Genomic DNA, 15,774 nt, shown 5'->3' on the forward strand with positions numbered 1-15,774 from the left:
ACGACATCGCTTCTTTTTACGTAACTAATACACACGCCACTTGTAACAAACGCATCGAATAATCACGCGCATTACAATCGAGAAACGAAGGGATAAAATTTCTTCGAAATGAACGTCCAGTTGTTAGACATCTTTATCGTATTTACTAATACGATCGTTAATACGTTTCGATACGTCGATACGCGTTAAAATTTACCTCTGTAGAATTTCTAAAATTCACGCTTGCAACGCGGTTACTCTGCTCGTAGAAATTATACGAGTTTTCCGCCAACAATGACTTTATTGTTACTATACGTACACAGAAGTTTAATACATCGATGATACATGTACATCGTGGTTCCGACGATGCACACGATCGTGTACCGAATAATGAGACACGTTAATTATTTCGAGCCTGTTTTTATTTCGACGGATCGCACCTCCATGGTAACATATTCTCCTTTCGCACGGAACGTGTCCGTCGATTGCGTTAACCAAATATAATAAATCGATCGAGCGAAGCATCGTAATAATATCACATCGATTGATTCGAAAGAATCAAATATACGTTTAACAGCGTCGAAACTTTAACGGAAGATAAAATTTAACGATCGTTGAATCACCGATTTGATCGGAATAAAAATACTACGAACGTAATAGAGCCGACCTTGAGAGCAAATAATTTCAAGGAATAACTGAAAAATGAACACGAGATCGTTTGTCGCGTAATTAACGACCATCCGTCACAGATGCGCTATAATTCGCAATGAAGCGCGCTACACAGGATGAGCGTAGACGATTTGAACAACGACACGGTTCTATCCGAATATTCATAAACGACGGATATCGTGGATGTGAGTCGTGTCATCGTATTAACGTTTCGACTGCTTACGACTTCCAAATTCGATTTCCTCGAACGTTGTTCGGAATTTTGATTCGCTTCGAAGGATCTGGCGTTCCGACAGAAACGCGAACGCGTCCCTCTCGACGTTTTCGTTTGTCGACGCTGCGATCCATGGATAAGGGTTCGATGATCTTCTTAACCCTTCGCGAGCTGGCTAGTTTAAACGATTGAATCGGAAGAACACACTTAAAAACGATCGCTTAAAACTACGTTAGTGAACATCGAAACTTTTTCTACCTTGTTTAAAACGACGACGAAATTACGCGCTCCGGACGACGACTTTTAACGTCTCTAAAGAATGCTTAATTTTTTTGCTCCTTTTCATTTTTCGTATTCTAAAGATCATAAGGTTGACTGTTTCATATTTTCTTCTTTTTCTCTCTTTTCCGTTTTTTTGTCGTTTTTGAAGCTTTATCCCTCTGTCGGACGCGAAAGCTTGTCTCTTTAGGCGATTAAGAAGGGTTAAGAAGCATCCTTGCAGCGAAAGGGTTACGTAGACAACGACCAGGGTCGACGATCATATATGCAGTTAAACAATCGGGCCCGCGGTTCGTTATCGCGGCCTAATGATTTTCAAGTAACAACACAATAATTAGGGAATTAATAAGACTCCTGGAGGGAGGGCTAGGAGAAGGAGCAACGTTTCAACGGAGCGTTTTGGAAAATTACAGAGTGGAGGAACGAGATTCGACGCCATGGGGAGCATCGAATCTCTTTTTCCTCCTCATTCCTCTTCTCCGTGTTTCTCGCTCCGTTCGTCGTTGTTCCTTTTTCTCCTATCCGCGTTATTAAACATCTATCGAGGTAAGGAGAAACGTGGGTAATCACGACAGAAAACACATACACGGTATACGCTATTATAAAAAATAATAAATATCATTGAAACGTGAATTACACGATCGGAAACGCGACACGTCGGCACCCGAGCGATCTCGAGGTGTCGATGATCGCGTTCCCGGTTTAACAATCTTAGGACATCGACAACGATATAATATTCCTTATGTGTACGCGTGTACGCCTGTATCTTGTGTCAGTATTCGTGTGTATTTGTGCGCGAGCACGCGTCTCCGTTTTGCCTCCGGATAATATCGTTTCCTTCGCCGACAGAAATCGATCAGCGTCGGTGGTAAACCTACCACCTTCTTCTCGTCGATTTTCGCAACACGATTTTTCCTGTGCTCGCTGTGTGCGTGTGAGAGTGATGTAAGTATGTGTAGGAATAGATATATTAATACGTAGAGAACTAAGCTATCTATGACATTTTAAAATACTGTCTGGATCTTTGTCGATAGAATATCGTCCTTTTTCTTTCGGTTCAACGTCGCTGTACAGTTGACGACGATCGCGTGGATCACGATCTACGCGTTCACTTTCGTCCGATTTTTCCTATTATTTTGCGATCCATACGATCGCCGATACGATTATCGTCTTAGCAAAACCTTATCACCTATTCACCGATTTGTATGCACGTGTATATATTATATAATACATATATATATATTATATATATATAATACATATATCTGGTATATACAATATATATATACATATATATCAATTTGTATGTATATTATGTATATAAGATGCGGTAAATGTGTAATAAATTAGTTGTTAATGTTATCGTTTCTCTTTTGTTCTCGTTCTCTTTTATTACAGCTATACTTACGTCGCGCCTCGTTAAGAACTAATGATATGTATTCGTTTTGAACTATAGCGTTTAGTTTGATACGGCCCTAAGGTAGTCGGTTCGATCGCACGCGATCCACCAGAATTTCGGCAATCGGTTCGATTCATTCGAGATTCGATACCTGAGCTACGTACGGGCAGTCTTGCTTAATGGAATCGTCGATCGCGAAATAGGCCCACTCGAGTTTCACTGAATTTCCTTGTCGCATAGTCCGCGTCTAAATAGATCGAATAAACGTCAAACACAGGGAAAATATATATCGCGCGTGATCCTATGAAAAAGTATTCGTGTTGGGGAAATTTGCAAGCGCTACGTACAATTTCTCGATCGTCTACGACGGAGAATAACAAAGTCGGCTGATCGGGAGAAAATATTTTCTTTAATCTACCGAGCCCTACCAACTTTTCTACTAAAGAAGCGCGTTTTCCGCTTCCTTCGGGGCTAGCCGCTTTGATTACACGCTCTCCTACTGAACAAATCATGAGAGTGGCAAATATTATATCAACCCTCTTTCTCGGTACCAAGCAACTTCTACTACTATGGTTATTTAACCAGGATCCGCTCTTTTGGCTGAGCTACCAATATCAACAGCGCGCCATGTCTTTAAGCAATCGCCTAGCTGAGCGTCAAGCGCTACTCAAAATTGCGCAACTTCGACGATCAAACGTTAAACGTTGACTTATCGTAACTCGTGCAACGACTGCAAATAATCGCGGTAACGCTTTTATTTACCGGAGAACGTACTGTAACCGATAGGCGATTTTGCGTTTCGCAATAAATGCAAATCGCACGAGTTCGCTTCGACGTGCATCTAAAAGTCTATTTCGTCTCTGAGAATGGAAACTTTTGAAACGATCGTCCTACGAAGTTTCAGCTTTTTTAATCGTGTCAGCATCGATGGCGAGAGCAGATACTACACTCTGGTTCGTAAGCATTGGGACACCTGTCAGTTTCACGCGAAACATGATAATTATAGCTATCCATTATATATAATTATAATTATACTAAAATATCAAGCAAACGATTATGATCGAACAGAATTTTCTATTCGTGCAAGCACGCGATCTAACAGATGTATGTAAAAAGCAAAAATCTATGAACTCTGTCTGAAAGAACTACACGTTGAAAATAATCGTAATTTAGCAATCGTATTAGCGATTTGACGAATTACCTCAGGCTGTAGATCATTCTGCTTTAACTTTGGGTCAAATAAAGCGATTACCTGATTTTTAATGTATAAAATCTACTTCTAAAATCTTGTTTGCTTCATATTATACGATTGAACTTATTATTGTTACGTGAACGAAGTTACTATTAACTTGCGGAAGGTAAATTTCAACTTTAGAAATAACTCAATCGCGCAAGACAATATCCGCGTAATAATTCCTAAATAATTGTCCAATTTTTTAAACAAATCAAAATCAATAAAAAATCATAGCAAAGCTCGCTTCGAAACGGATTCAAAGATTGGCGAGAATACGCCTAAGCTTCCACATATCGAAAAGAAGAAGAAAACTTCAAACGAGCTTTGTTTCGTGGTACGCGAAACAAGCGTCGACACGAAAGTCGGCAAGTCGACGGAGAACTAAACAAATAAGCAAATGAATAAAAATAATCGGCACATCGTTTGTAGCCGCGATCGTCCCTGCGGTCTGTCGCGGTGGTGAAATTAATCGAGCCGATAGGAAAGGTCGTGGAAAAACGGAGGGGAAAGTGCGGAAAAGCGAAGCCGAGACTGTCGACTGTCGACGGGGAATTTTATCGAGGTCCGGATTTACTGCACCGCGGGCTGCGTGTACCGAGATGCAAATTTCGCCGGCTTGCCCTTTAGCGTTTTATCGAATCAACCTTCGGCCGATTAGGCGGACAACGATTTTTAACGGGTCATCGCACAATAGCCTTTTGTGTTCTGTCAAAGGCCAGTCTCTCGAGGGCCTAGCGAAAATGCGAGCCGGACAAAAGTGGCATTGCCTCACGGCGCTCTTTTTCTCCGGCTTTTTCGATAAAATGGCCCATTGTTGTGTTTCCATCTTTCTTCCTCCCCGTTCCACTTTCTCTTTATCCCTCTCGCTTTTAACTCGCTTTCCTCGCGACGTCGATGCAATCATTTCCCGCGAGCTTAGCTTCATTTAGCGCATATCCGCGTCAGAAATAAAATTCCACGTTTGGCTTTTCCGCTCTTTACCGTTCTTTCGTTCGTCTCGTGGATTTCTAACGTAATCGTTTATACACTTTTTACATTCGTCGATCGGTTGCCATATATCGTTGATCCAGTCAACGAACCTGCTTATTATGCTCGTAAATCACGCGACACATCGGGGTGATTCACGTGTAACGAAGGGGAAAATATCGGCTTAATACTGCTTCTTATTTCGCGGATTGTCTTCAGTCTACTGGAATAACAAAATATCTTCGTCTAATTCTAATTATCTAACGTGTCCGCTTTCGTGTAACTTGGTTTTTCCACGGTTACACTTTCCCTTTTGATAATTCACTCTTCTAACTTTCCACTCGATTTCAAGCTATACAACTGTGGTAAAAAGAAAGTTAAGAAATGATACCTTACGTACGAAGATCTATTAACTTTGAACTAGATACTTTTCACCATTGTTACCAACGATTAACTAGTTTGATATGTATAGTATGTTTATTCGTTTCACTCTTGCAAAATAGAATTCCGTTCTCTAAAACTGTAATACGATTATCGATAAAATAAGCTTTCAAATTTGTTTTTCCGCTCGCCACAGTATGTACTTTATGATACTTCTCGACTGGATATTTCTTTTATATACACAGACTACTTTTAGCGAATTTGCAAGTCGAAATAAATCGATTAAAGCAGGTTTGATTTGTTGTTTCTATATATCGCATATAAGTTGAACATTTTCGTGGAAAATTCACTTTTGCGTTACTTTCGTACGATTTTACACATAGTATACCGTTTACGAGTAATATTTTCCGTTACTAGTGAAAAATTCACTTTGTATCTGTTTGCCATTTCGCAGAAATTATTCGGAAATTTTCAGCTTTCGCGATACTCTGTTTGCCAGAAGTAAACCCTTAAATAACGGACCGCGATAAAAACGTAATTTGCAATCGCAAATATCTGAATTTATATATTTCGTTTACCGACGTTTCGGTCGAAGCTATAGTACGCATTAGATCACGCAAGAAAATATTTCTAATACGATTTCCCAATGAAAATTCATTAGACAGCGAACGACGTGGGCTAATCTTCCGACGTAAAATTCAGTGAAATCGAGTGGCGAAAGAACCGAGAAATTCCGTTTCCCTGCGTTTCGTGTTATTATTTTCCTACGTAAATGAAAAAGGTATCGAGCCTCGAAATTCTGCTTCGATCTTATTCTTCGTTCGGTGTGTAATGTCGTGTATCGACACTGAGAACACCGGACAGGCAATTCTTGATATGTATCGTTTCCAGCGTGGCTTATTGCTTAACGTACCACTAGGATTTAAGATCTAGTTTTCTTAATTCTATTTACTCGTTTAACTCGCCCCTTGCGGATCAATATCAAATACTTTACCAGGCGAGTATCGATGGTCCTTAGGATCTTGAAGAAACGAAACGTTGATAAGTGAAGAAACCGCGGATATATTTAAGCAAATTCATATTTTTACGAAGATAATTAAAAACAAAAGGGAATTTGGATAGAGAATCGTTTTATGTAGTAAATATTAAAAACGGAGCTTCACTTTGGTTATTTTATCTATTTTCGCAATGTTATGCGAATTCCGCGCATCTCTGCATCCGCAAATCTTCTATAAACGCATAAAACTCCGCGGTCTACCGATAACGATCGATATCCGGAAAAATAATGTCTCGGTTGTTGGAAAATCGGCGATTTCCTCTATGGAAATGTCGCGCAATGTGAACATTTGTCAGTTGCGTTTAATCATAACACGGCGGCGAACACTTCAATTTTGAGAAGAGATCGTCGATAAAATTATCGATGAAAGTCCCGATGAAAGTTCAGAATATTCAACGAAACTCTAAATATTAGGATGGATCGGTGTTCCATTGAAAATCACTCGAATAAATGAAAAAGAACGTGCTCGTGAGAATTTCACAATGCGCATCGAACTTTCGAATTATCGCGATTAAATGGCCACGTTTCGTTTACGATCGTCCAAACCAAACGCGGAAACTTATATATCGCGTTTTCATATCGTTTCGCGGTTTAATTATTTCGCTGGATAACCAGCGCTCGTTACGATAAACGAATGATCTTTCCCATCCTTTTGCCGTTCCTTTTACGGTTCCGTTAAATCGCGATAAACGAGGCTTATTATTGATTCTCTTCGGCCTATTATCTTGGGATTGTCGGTAAATTGTCTGCGATATCCTTTTGCTTCGAAGAGACTATTAATAAATAAATCGATTGCTCGGTGGAACTTGATGTTTCATCACGATTTAACGAAAGATTGCCATTGTAATAACGTTTTGTCATTGTGCAAAACAAAGGAAGTTGAAGTGATCTAAAGGCGACGTATAAACGGAAACGTTTTGACTTTTCTTCGAGGAAAGTTGTTTGGCTTGGAAAATTCATAAAGCTGATACCGTAGCCTCGTAGCTTCCTTTCGATCGATTCGCCTTAAAAATGAATAGTCCAGTGTTTGCGCGTTGGTAGCAGTTTACTTGCGTTTTAGTAAAATATTTGATATCTCGTCATTACTCTGTCAACGACACTCGGTCTCGTCACACCGTTTGTAGACAAAACGGAGGAGTTGTGTGTACACGATAAACAAGGTGTATGTACATACGTCATTCATATCTTTTGATCACAGAAACATTATTCGAGAGTCGATTACACCGCTGTCCAGATACACTTCCACGCGAATACGTTTACGTGCTGTTGCTTTAAAAAAAAAAAAGAAAATAATATCCAATCGACTTTTCGTCAAAGTTTTATGTTTTTCCCATTCCTAGTAATTAGATAAATTTGTCGAGCCAATTTTCTCGATGATACTTTTTATTTAGGTAATTCTGCGATTCCGATAGCAAGAAGAAGATTAATTCATTGGCAGAAAAACTTATTCAACTTCCTTGTGATCTATTTAGAGGCGATATAAATTAAACGGAACGATCAACCTGTAACGAATTAAACGTATTCTCTTGCTTCTTCCGTTTTCTGCGTTTTGCTTCTCTTGTCGTTCCGTTTTCTCTGTCTTGCGATATTTATTACATTTTAAGATGGATCTACTTTTATTTCGAATAATGAACGCATGTCTTTTTACAACCTTCAACATCTCCAGAACCACTCGCGTGCGTCCGACTTTTACCGTTAAAATTCTCATAAAGTTGAACTTACTTCGAAATATCGTCCTATCGTTTCGTCAAATTCTATCGGTATGTCTATCGACATTCAAACAGGTACAAGAAAATGTTCATGCGCGTCGAAGCTTAATTATCAGCGAATTATGAGTAGGAGAGAAATTTTAATATACAATAATAAACAAAGATATTTGGATTTATTCTCATATATGATCCTTTATTAAAATAACGTAAGCAGCAAGTGGACTAAAAAATTGACAGAAGCCGGTGCATGCTATCAAGAATAATAGAGTGTTTTTCAAAGAGCAATATAAAAGTGGTACGAGACGGGAGAGACAATAAGCTCATAATTAGAAAAAAAAAGAGAGAAAAAGTCTCACAGAAATTTATCCTTACAGAGGAATACTCGATTATCCGAAGGCAGTCTTTTTACCTCATTTTTCATTTTATTTCCAGGTAACTGGAAGTAGTCGCGCGAAGATAATTTGCTTCGTAAAGAATAGGTGGACAGCTCGACAACCGCAACCACTAACTATTATGCAACTTCCAATAACGTCCGTTTAAATTCATCACCATATTTCTGGCCGAGGAAAGCTTTCACCCTCTTCCTCTCTCCATCTTCGCGAGAATCTCGCCGGTAGCACCGTCTTTTAAATAAATCAGCAGAGCTTTCGCTGAACACTGACAAAGAGAAGAGAAGAGAAGAAAAGAGAAGAGAGAAAAGAAGAGAAGAGAAGAGAAGAGAAGAGAAGAGAGGAAAATAGAACGACGATGACAAGGACGAAGACGAGGAAGAAGGGAAAGATAGCTGCCGGCTCGGAAGAGCTCCCGAAGCGAAGGTTGGAGACACACTTTCATCGGGTCTCGAAGAACTTCTGGCTGGCGGCATTACCGCGATTCAAGCGCATCGTGCAACTTGATAAAAAGCATCCAGATCCGTCTTGAAACACCTCCCGTTGGAAGCTACCTCGAGGAAGGATTTACGCCTTGATCGAGGGGGATTGATTTAATTCTGTAAGTGCCTCTAACCGCGTTACTGCGAGAAAGAAACCTCTGCTTGAATTTGTAACGAAAGAAGGGACTGTATCCGTCTCTAATTCGCTTGGTAACTACGTCGATGCACGAACACTTTCATAGAAGTGTTCATAGAAAACGAGAGAGCGGAGAAGTTCTTGTTGACGTAGGATAACCTTGGAAAACGAGTTACCCGGATAAGATTATTACTATCGATAGGACCAACTTCAATATCTACATTCCCGTACATATATGTTTGCTTAAAGAAACATAAGTAAACGCGAAAAATTATTTGAAAAATTATTAAAACCTTTAAGAATAACTATTTCTTTAGGAACGTTAAATTACAAAGGACCTGTACATTTAATATCATAATGGTCGATCAATTCTGAATAATCTTGTCAATTTCACACGACGAAATTAATTCTCTTCTTGTCTATGTATATCTGTCGCGTTTTTTGGTTATCATTTTGATCAATTTTCTTTCTTAAAACGATCGTAGGGTTTGCTCGAAGGTCTAAACTGCTGTTTTTTTTTAATATAATTATTACAGGTCGGTATATAATTTACCGAGGATCAACGTTAAAATACACTTGCGATATGGTTACCTTAGCTCGTCATTCAATCAGAAGAAACGTTCTCTTGGATATATTTTCGGTTAGAAACTTTGCATCTGAAACATGACGTCGTCTTGGCGTTTAATTCGGGAACCTTTGAAGCAAACTTCCGGACTGGAATGACTTGAAGGATTATACGTGTCAAGGAAGAAGGATCGAGAAGCGTTAGAAGAATATTGTCTCGAGATGATCAATGGTATTTGAAGCACAGAGGTTGATGCACGGAAGGATGTTGCAGAAGTTATGCTCGTGCTTTCACCGCTGCTTCCAAGGATGAAAGGATTCTTGGAAGCAGTATGTAACTTCCCAAGGGAACTACTTTCGCACAATCTGCGTTTGATGAAAATTTTGCATGAAAATGGCTCTGGAAAATCGGTATTAGCACAATCGCCAGACGCTATATGTGTATTTTCTCTCGTTAAAATAATAAATGAAATTCTGCGTTTCTAATGTTTCATCTCGCGCTTTGTCCAATCACAAGCCGTGAATAGACGAACCTGCGTTTTTAATACACCGCGTACCGAATCTAAACTCGAGCGCAAACAAAGTCGGACGCACGCACAACGAACATACGTGTGATTGATTGTACGACCGATACTTCGGGAGACGAATCTACGCATTAAAATAAAGAAAACGCACATTTTGATATATAAATATTTGATATATGTAATAATAGATAGAATTTCGATATACCGATTGCCTAAAATTCCAGCCAATTCGTGTCGAGCGATATTGTTCGTTTATGCTTTAGACAATGTCTAGACACGCTTCTGTACATGTAATCAAGAGACTGCGAATTTTTATGTATCTCTAGGAAATTTAAAAACGCAAGATCGCAGAGAATGCACATTCTATAAAATATCCAAAGTACGATACGCTTCCTACGATACTTGTTAGATAAAACAATTTTATATTTTTAAATTAATATTTTTAAATTCAATCTTTAAATTATATTCTCAAAGATACGAGTTTTCATAAAAATCCGCATAGTGATCAACGTTAAAGCGCGCAGTAATACGTACGTTGAAACACGCGACATTTTGATCGTTCCCTTTAATCATCCGCAACTCGAAAACGCAAAGTATACAGTTTATAATAGTATAGTTGTATAACGTTATTTTATTTATTTCAACGCGTAGATTCTTGCCGCGAATTATGAACGCGCGTTTACGAATCACCTGCTATTGTATCGTCGTACCATTTTTTCCGCCAAGAGAAAATCAGATAGAGAAAGGAAAATGAATTGGAAGCAACGGCTTGGATACGAGTAGGTCCAATTGCTTTTAATCTGTTGGAAATCCTTTTGGAGAGCCGACGGGATCGTACGGTATGTTTTATGCAAATGTCACGGTCGATACACGTAACCCCGTAAATCCCTTTCTTCGACTCAAGCCTGTTTTCACCGAGCAACGTTGTGCAGCACGTGGCAAACTTGAACCTCGCGGAAACGTTTCTTACGATCGTTTCACGCCAGGGAATTTCCCACCGAGAGACATCGCTCGCATTTATACGGACGATTCTCCACTGTTCTCGTTCGTTCGCTCTCTCTCTTTCTCTCTCTCTCTTCCTCGTTCCTTCTCTTTCTTCGTTTCGAGAGGCAAGCTTCGTTACGCTTCGAAGCGTTTCAACCACGTTGTCGATCGTCGTTGCCGATTAAACGTGCGTGGCGAAAAAAAGAAAAGAAATCTCATGGAAGAAAGCCACTCGCGGATTTGTACGATTAATTTTAAACGATGTTCACGGGCGAAGGGATCGCGTTTCAACGAGAATGCACTAGTTTTATTTCGTTTACTTCACCGGATAAAAAAAGCTCGCGCGCTTCAGCTTATTCTCGTTTACGAATCTCGCCGAATTTTCTGGGTAGTTTTCTCTATCGAATATCGATTTCTCGTCTCGCTGAAATTATTTAAAGACGAGCAGGGCAGTAGTATACGTAGCACTCGAATGAAATATCTTACTCGTCGTAACTCTTCATTCATCCAAGTTAGTAGTTACAGTGACCAGAAAATTTGCCACGCAGTCTTATTATCCGATGAAACGTTATCTTACCAGGTTCTACGCGTGTGATGTGCTTGCATTTAATTAATCGGTATGTACGTAAATTCTATAATTATGCCAATATTCTTTGTAGTCATTGTATGTCGTTGACTCGGGAAAAACATATCGCTCGTTCAATACACCTTAAAAATTTGTTTATCTTTACGAATTTTATCTTTATTCGACTTACCATAGCTTCTCACTGAGAGTTTCAACGTTTTGCAGAGCTAATTTGACGCTCTGCCAAGCGCTGCGCCTATTCGCATTTTCTCGCGGAACACACCATTCGCGCGATGTACGATAATATCAATGCATACTCGATATCAGTATGCAACGTAAATTTCACTGCTGATAAAACACCGAGATAAGTTGTTTGAGAAGAGCAAGATTTGCAAAATTTGCCATTGTATTCTGTAAAGTAAAGTTTAGAAAACAAAAGAAAACAAGATCTCTTCGTGTGAGAAGTGTATCTGGAAGAGTACGAAGCACCAGAGTATGAATCGTTGATAAATCATTGGTAACGTGGTTTATCGATCGACGAGTATAACGGTGCGTGACGTTAGAGTAAAGTGGTAAGTATCACGGCTGAATCGCGATCGAGAATCGTTGAACCGTTCATCGAGTTCACCTACACGCGAGTATGATATGTTAATTCCGTTTTAACGACTAACGGGAGCCCACGAGAGAGTAAAAAACGAGACGAGGTTCGCGGACCACCCGGCGACTCTCCACTGCTACTGGATTCCGGTTTCGCTGTTTCGCTCGTTAACGTCTTTGGTTTCGTTCGCTCCGTCTGACTTGATTTGCGGTACGTGCCCCCGAAGTCGAGTCCGCGTCGATTTCCTTCTTACCGGGCCCTTCTTGACCCGCTCTCTTCGATTCGATTCTGCGAGTTTGTCGAGGAAAAGGAACGAATGGATTTGATTATCCCAGCAGTATCGGGCTACCACGTTGTTATCAAAACTTTTCGAAATGCCTTACGAGGTCCCCTTTAAAGCGTTAGCTTCTTCAATCTCGACTTCGATTCGGCCTCGTTCCGAACGACATAGTTTTTCGATCGAGCCACGAGCATATAATCGAACCGGCTAATTATTTCCACGAGAGCTTTCCTTTCCAATTAAAATTTCTCATTTCGCCATTATTTTACTCTCCAGTTAAATGTGTCGTATTTGTAAAGTCATCTCTCCTACAAGAAGATCAACTTCTCCGATGTTAATACGAATTTCGAGATATCAACGAGCGATAGAATTTGAACTCGTAGTGGAAAATACGTTTCCTCGTTCGCTTAGCTTTTATTCGCTTGGAAATGAACGATTTAAGTACGTTTGTTCCTCGAACAAAACGTTAATAAAAAACCTACATGCAAGTACCTCGCGCATCGTGTTAATCGTACGTAGATTATTTTATTCAATCGAGTTTGTTGCAGTTTATGTGTCGTTAGTTTTCAAATACGATAATTCGTTGTCGCGAATCGATAATCTTTCTCCTACTTAATTAGAAACAGGCAATAAGCTCGCAACGAACGTTTTCACGGCGCATCGATTAGTATTCGGAGATCTCGTCTTCTCGTCCTATTTTTCCTCCAACAATTGTGTTCCAATTCTTCGTTCGAGCGAGATGTTCGTTAGGACGCTTCGAAATTTTCTTATCCAATTCGCGTAAGTCAACGACCAGATTCGATTAGAATGTAACAAGGATCTTGAAGGCAAAGTGAAACGTGCCGGTCGAAAGTTTCGCGGAAGAAAAGTTTGAACAGCCTTTTCCGTTCACCGATTAGTACCGAAAGAGAATCGATCGAATCGACGAGAATAAGTCGAAGATACCGTGGAACGCGGCGACGACGACGACGACGTCGACGTCGTCACGCTGCTTATTAAAAGTTTCAGAGGGACATCTTAGTCTGGAACTGTACTAATGCACATCGATATCCATTTGGTTCGATTGCGCAACACCGATCTCTACGGTGACTCCTGGCAAATGTCAACGTTGTACTCGATTTTAGTTCTTCCATGCCACGGTTAACGAAGATATACAGTCGGTCACAAAAGTCTACGTACACTGCTTACACATCAAATACGTGTTGCAGTAAAAATGTTAGCTTTACGAATTTTCTTGATGCATATTTTTCAAAAGGGGCATGATCCATACGCTTTCATTTTTGTTACAAAGTTAAATACACTTGTTATGTTCGTATGAAATCATGAAAATAGTAGGTGTCGTATTGTACGAAGTATGTTGTGGTCCTCGAATTTTTATCACTTTGATATCGCTTTCATTTTACGATGTATTAGGTCGTCCCAAAAGTTTCTTTCGTTTTATAAGAAAATAATAGATGCGCACAATCGTTTGTTTCATATTATTTTATTGATTTACGTCTGATACATTTTATACTATTGAGATAAGAACCGTAACGTTTGAGAGACTAAGTTTCATGTTTGTGTAAAGATGCATTATTGTGAAAGACACGTTTGGGACAACTTAATAATGAGATTTGTAATATTTGAAAAAAGAAAGTTTATGTATAAAATAAAAACGAGAAATCAGCTGTATCAACAAGAATTTTTTCATATTTTCCTCGAATTAAAATTATTTATCGAGAATAGAAAAATATAATTTCGTTGAAAAAGTAGTTCCTAGTCTACGTATTAATAATAATTGTATGGATACATAAGCATAAATAATTTTGCAAAATTCGATAGACGCACGTAGACTTTTGTGATTGGCCATGTATTTTTCTCCGAAAGGGACAATTTTGTGATTTTAAAACGCAGCATTATATTCATAGTTCTTCTATTTACCAATTTTGATTATTTAATCTTCTTTGTTAACATCGTGTTTATGAATTTCCATTCCCACGCTCTTCGTAAAATTTTTAACGTGGTGTAACTGGTCCAACGAATCGCATGTACGTATATTTGATAGCGTTTTTAACATCGTTTAGCCCATAAACCGCTTTACTTCCTCAGTTTATGTTCGTTTCAGTGAAGTCAATGAACGTTGAAATTATCGAATTTCAAGCGCCTCTGTAGCAAAAGTAGGAAATGTTAGGAACATTAGGTGGAAATATTAAAAGCTTAAATCCGACTTTGACTTAATCATTTAGAAGAAAACTTCCTGCCCTTTCGACGTGGAAAATTAACTGCGCGTCTAAAGTGACCCACTTGTAAAGGATCTACATAGTATTTTCTTGGATAAACGTTGATGTGAATTCTCATTAAAGCATTTAATGGAGCAAGAAAGTTGTTTCGAAAAACGAAATTCAAACAACGTTTCACGATTAAAACAGCGGTGATTCTGTCACCGTTTTACGTTCGCTTGTCATGAAGCAATTACTACTCGTTTCGTGATTTCTTCGCATTCATTTTCTTCTCATTTCTTCGATCTGTGTCATGGAGCGGCTTTTTAACGAATTTCACGCAGCACTGACATTATCCTCTTTTTTTCTATTTTTTTCTTTTTTTTTTTTTACACAAACGAATAGAAACAATTCCCCAAAAATAATACTATCACTTTGATTACACTTGTCCCGCAGGAATATTATTTTGCCGATAAACAAACATACCGATTCGGTAAAAAGTTTAATAGGCAACAGGGCGTATAATTACAGGCGATTAAATAAATATCTTACGTTCGAATGAAAAATTACCAGCCCGAAAATCGATCCGAATAAGCGATATGGTACATTTAAATGCGTCATTTGCTGATTGGTCGGAAATGTTACCGGAACCGCCGTTTTGTACTAAAATTTATCGATGTCATTAACGAGTTTATAGCGTTCCTTTGACAATTTCACCATCAATTGACCATTAAATTTCCGTAAATCTATATCACGGATATACAACGCAGAAATGACTTCGCAGAAATTTGGTTATCGAGCTCGCTAAAAAATGTTCACAAATGTCAGTCACACAAATCCACCGGTTAACCGCAGGAAACGAAACGAGCTTGTCGGTTTTCCGCTTGTTTGCAGGATAATTTTCTTTGAATCGCTGTCTAGCGAAAACCTGAGCTTACAAAGTCCACGTAAATACGATAAACTAGCGGCAACAAAGATCAATGGTAATAAAGAATGGACGTGGACGAGGCGCAGGGCAAAGCCAACCATAGTACTCTTCTACGTATACAGCGGTGCGTAAAAGAAAGTTTAAGATCGATACATTACGAATCTTAATAATTTTCGTACTGAACAATTTTCCACATGTTACACGTATTTACTGCTCTTATTAAATAAAACGCTATTACA

Source organism: Bombus terrestris, chromosome 3 (assembly GCF_910591885.1).
Source record: "Bombus terrestris chromosome 3, iyBomTerr1.2, whole genome shotgun sequence".
Classification (NCBI taxonomy): Eukaryota; Metazoa; Arthropoda; class Insecta; order Hymenoptera; family Apidae; genus Bombus; species Bombus terrestris.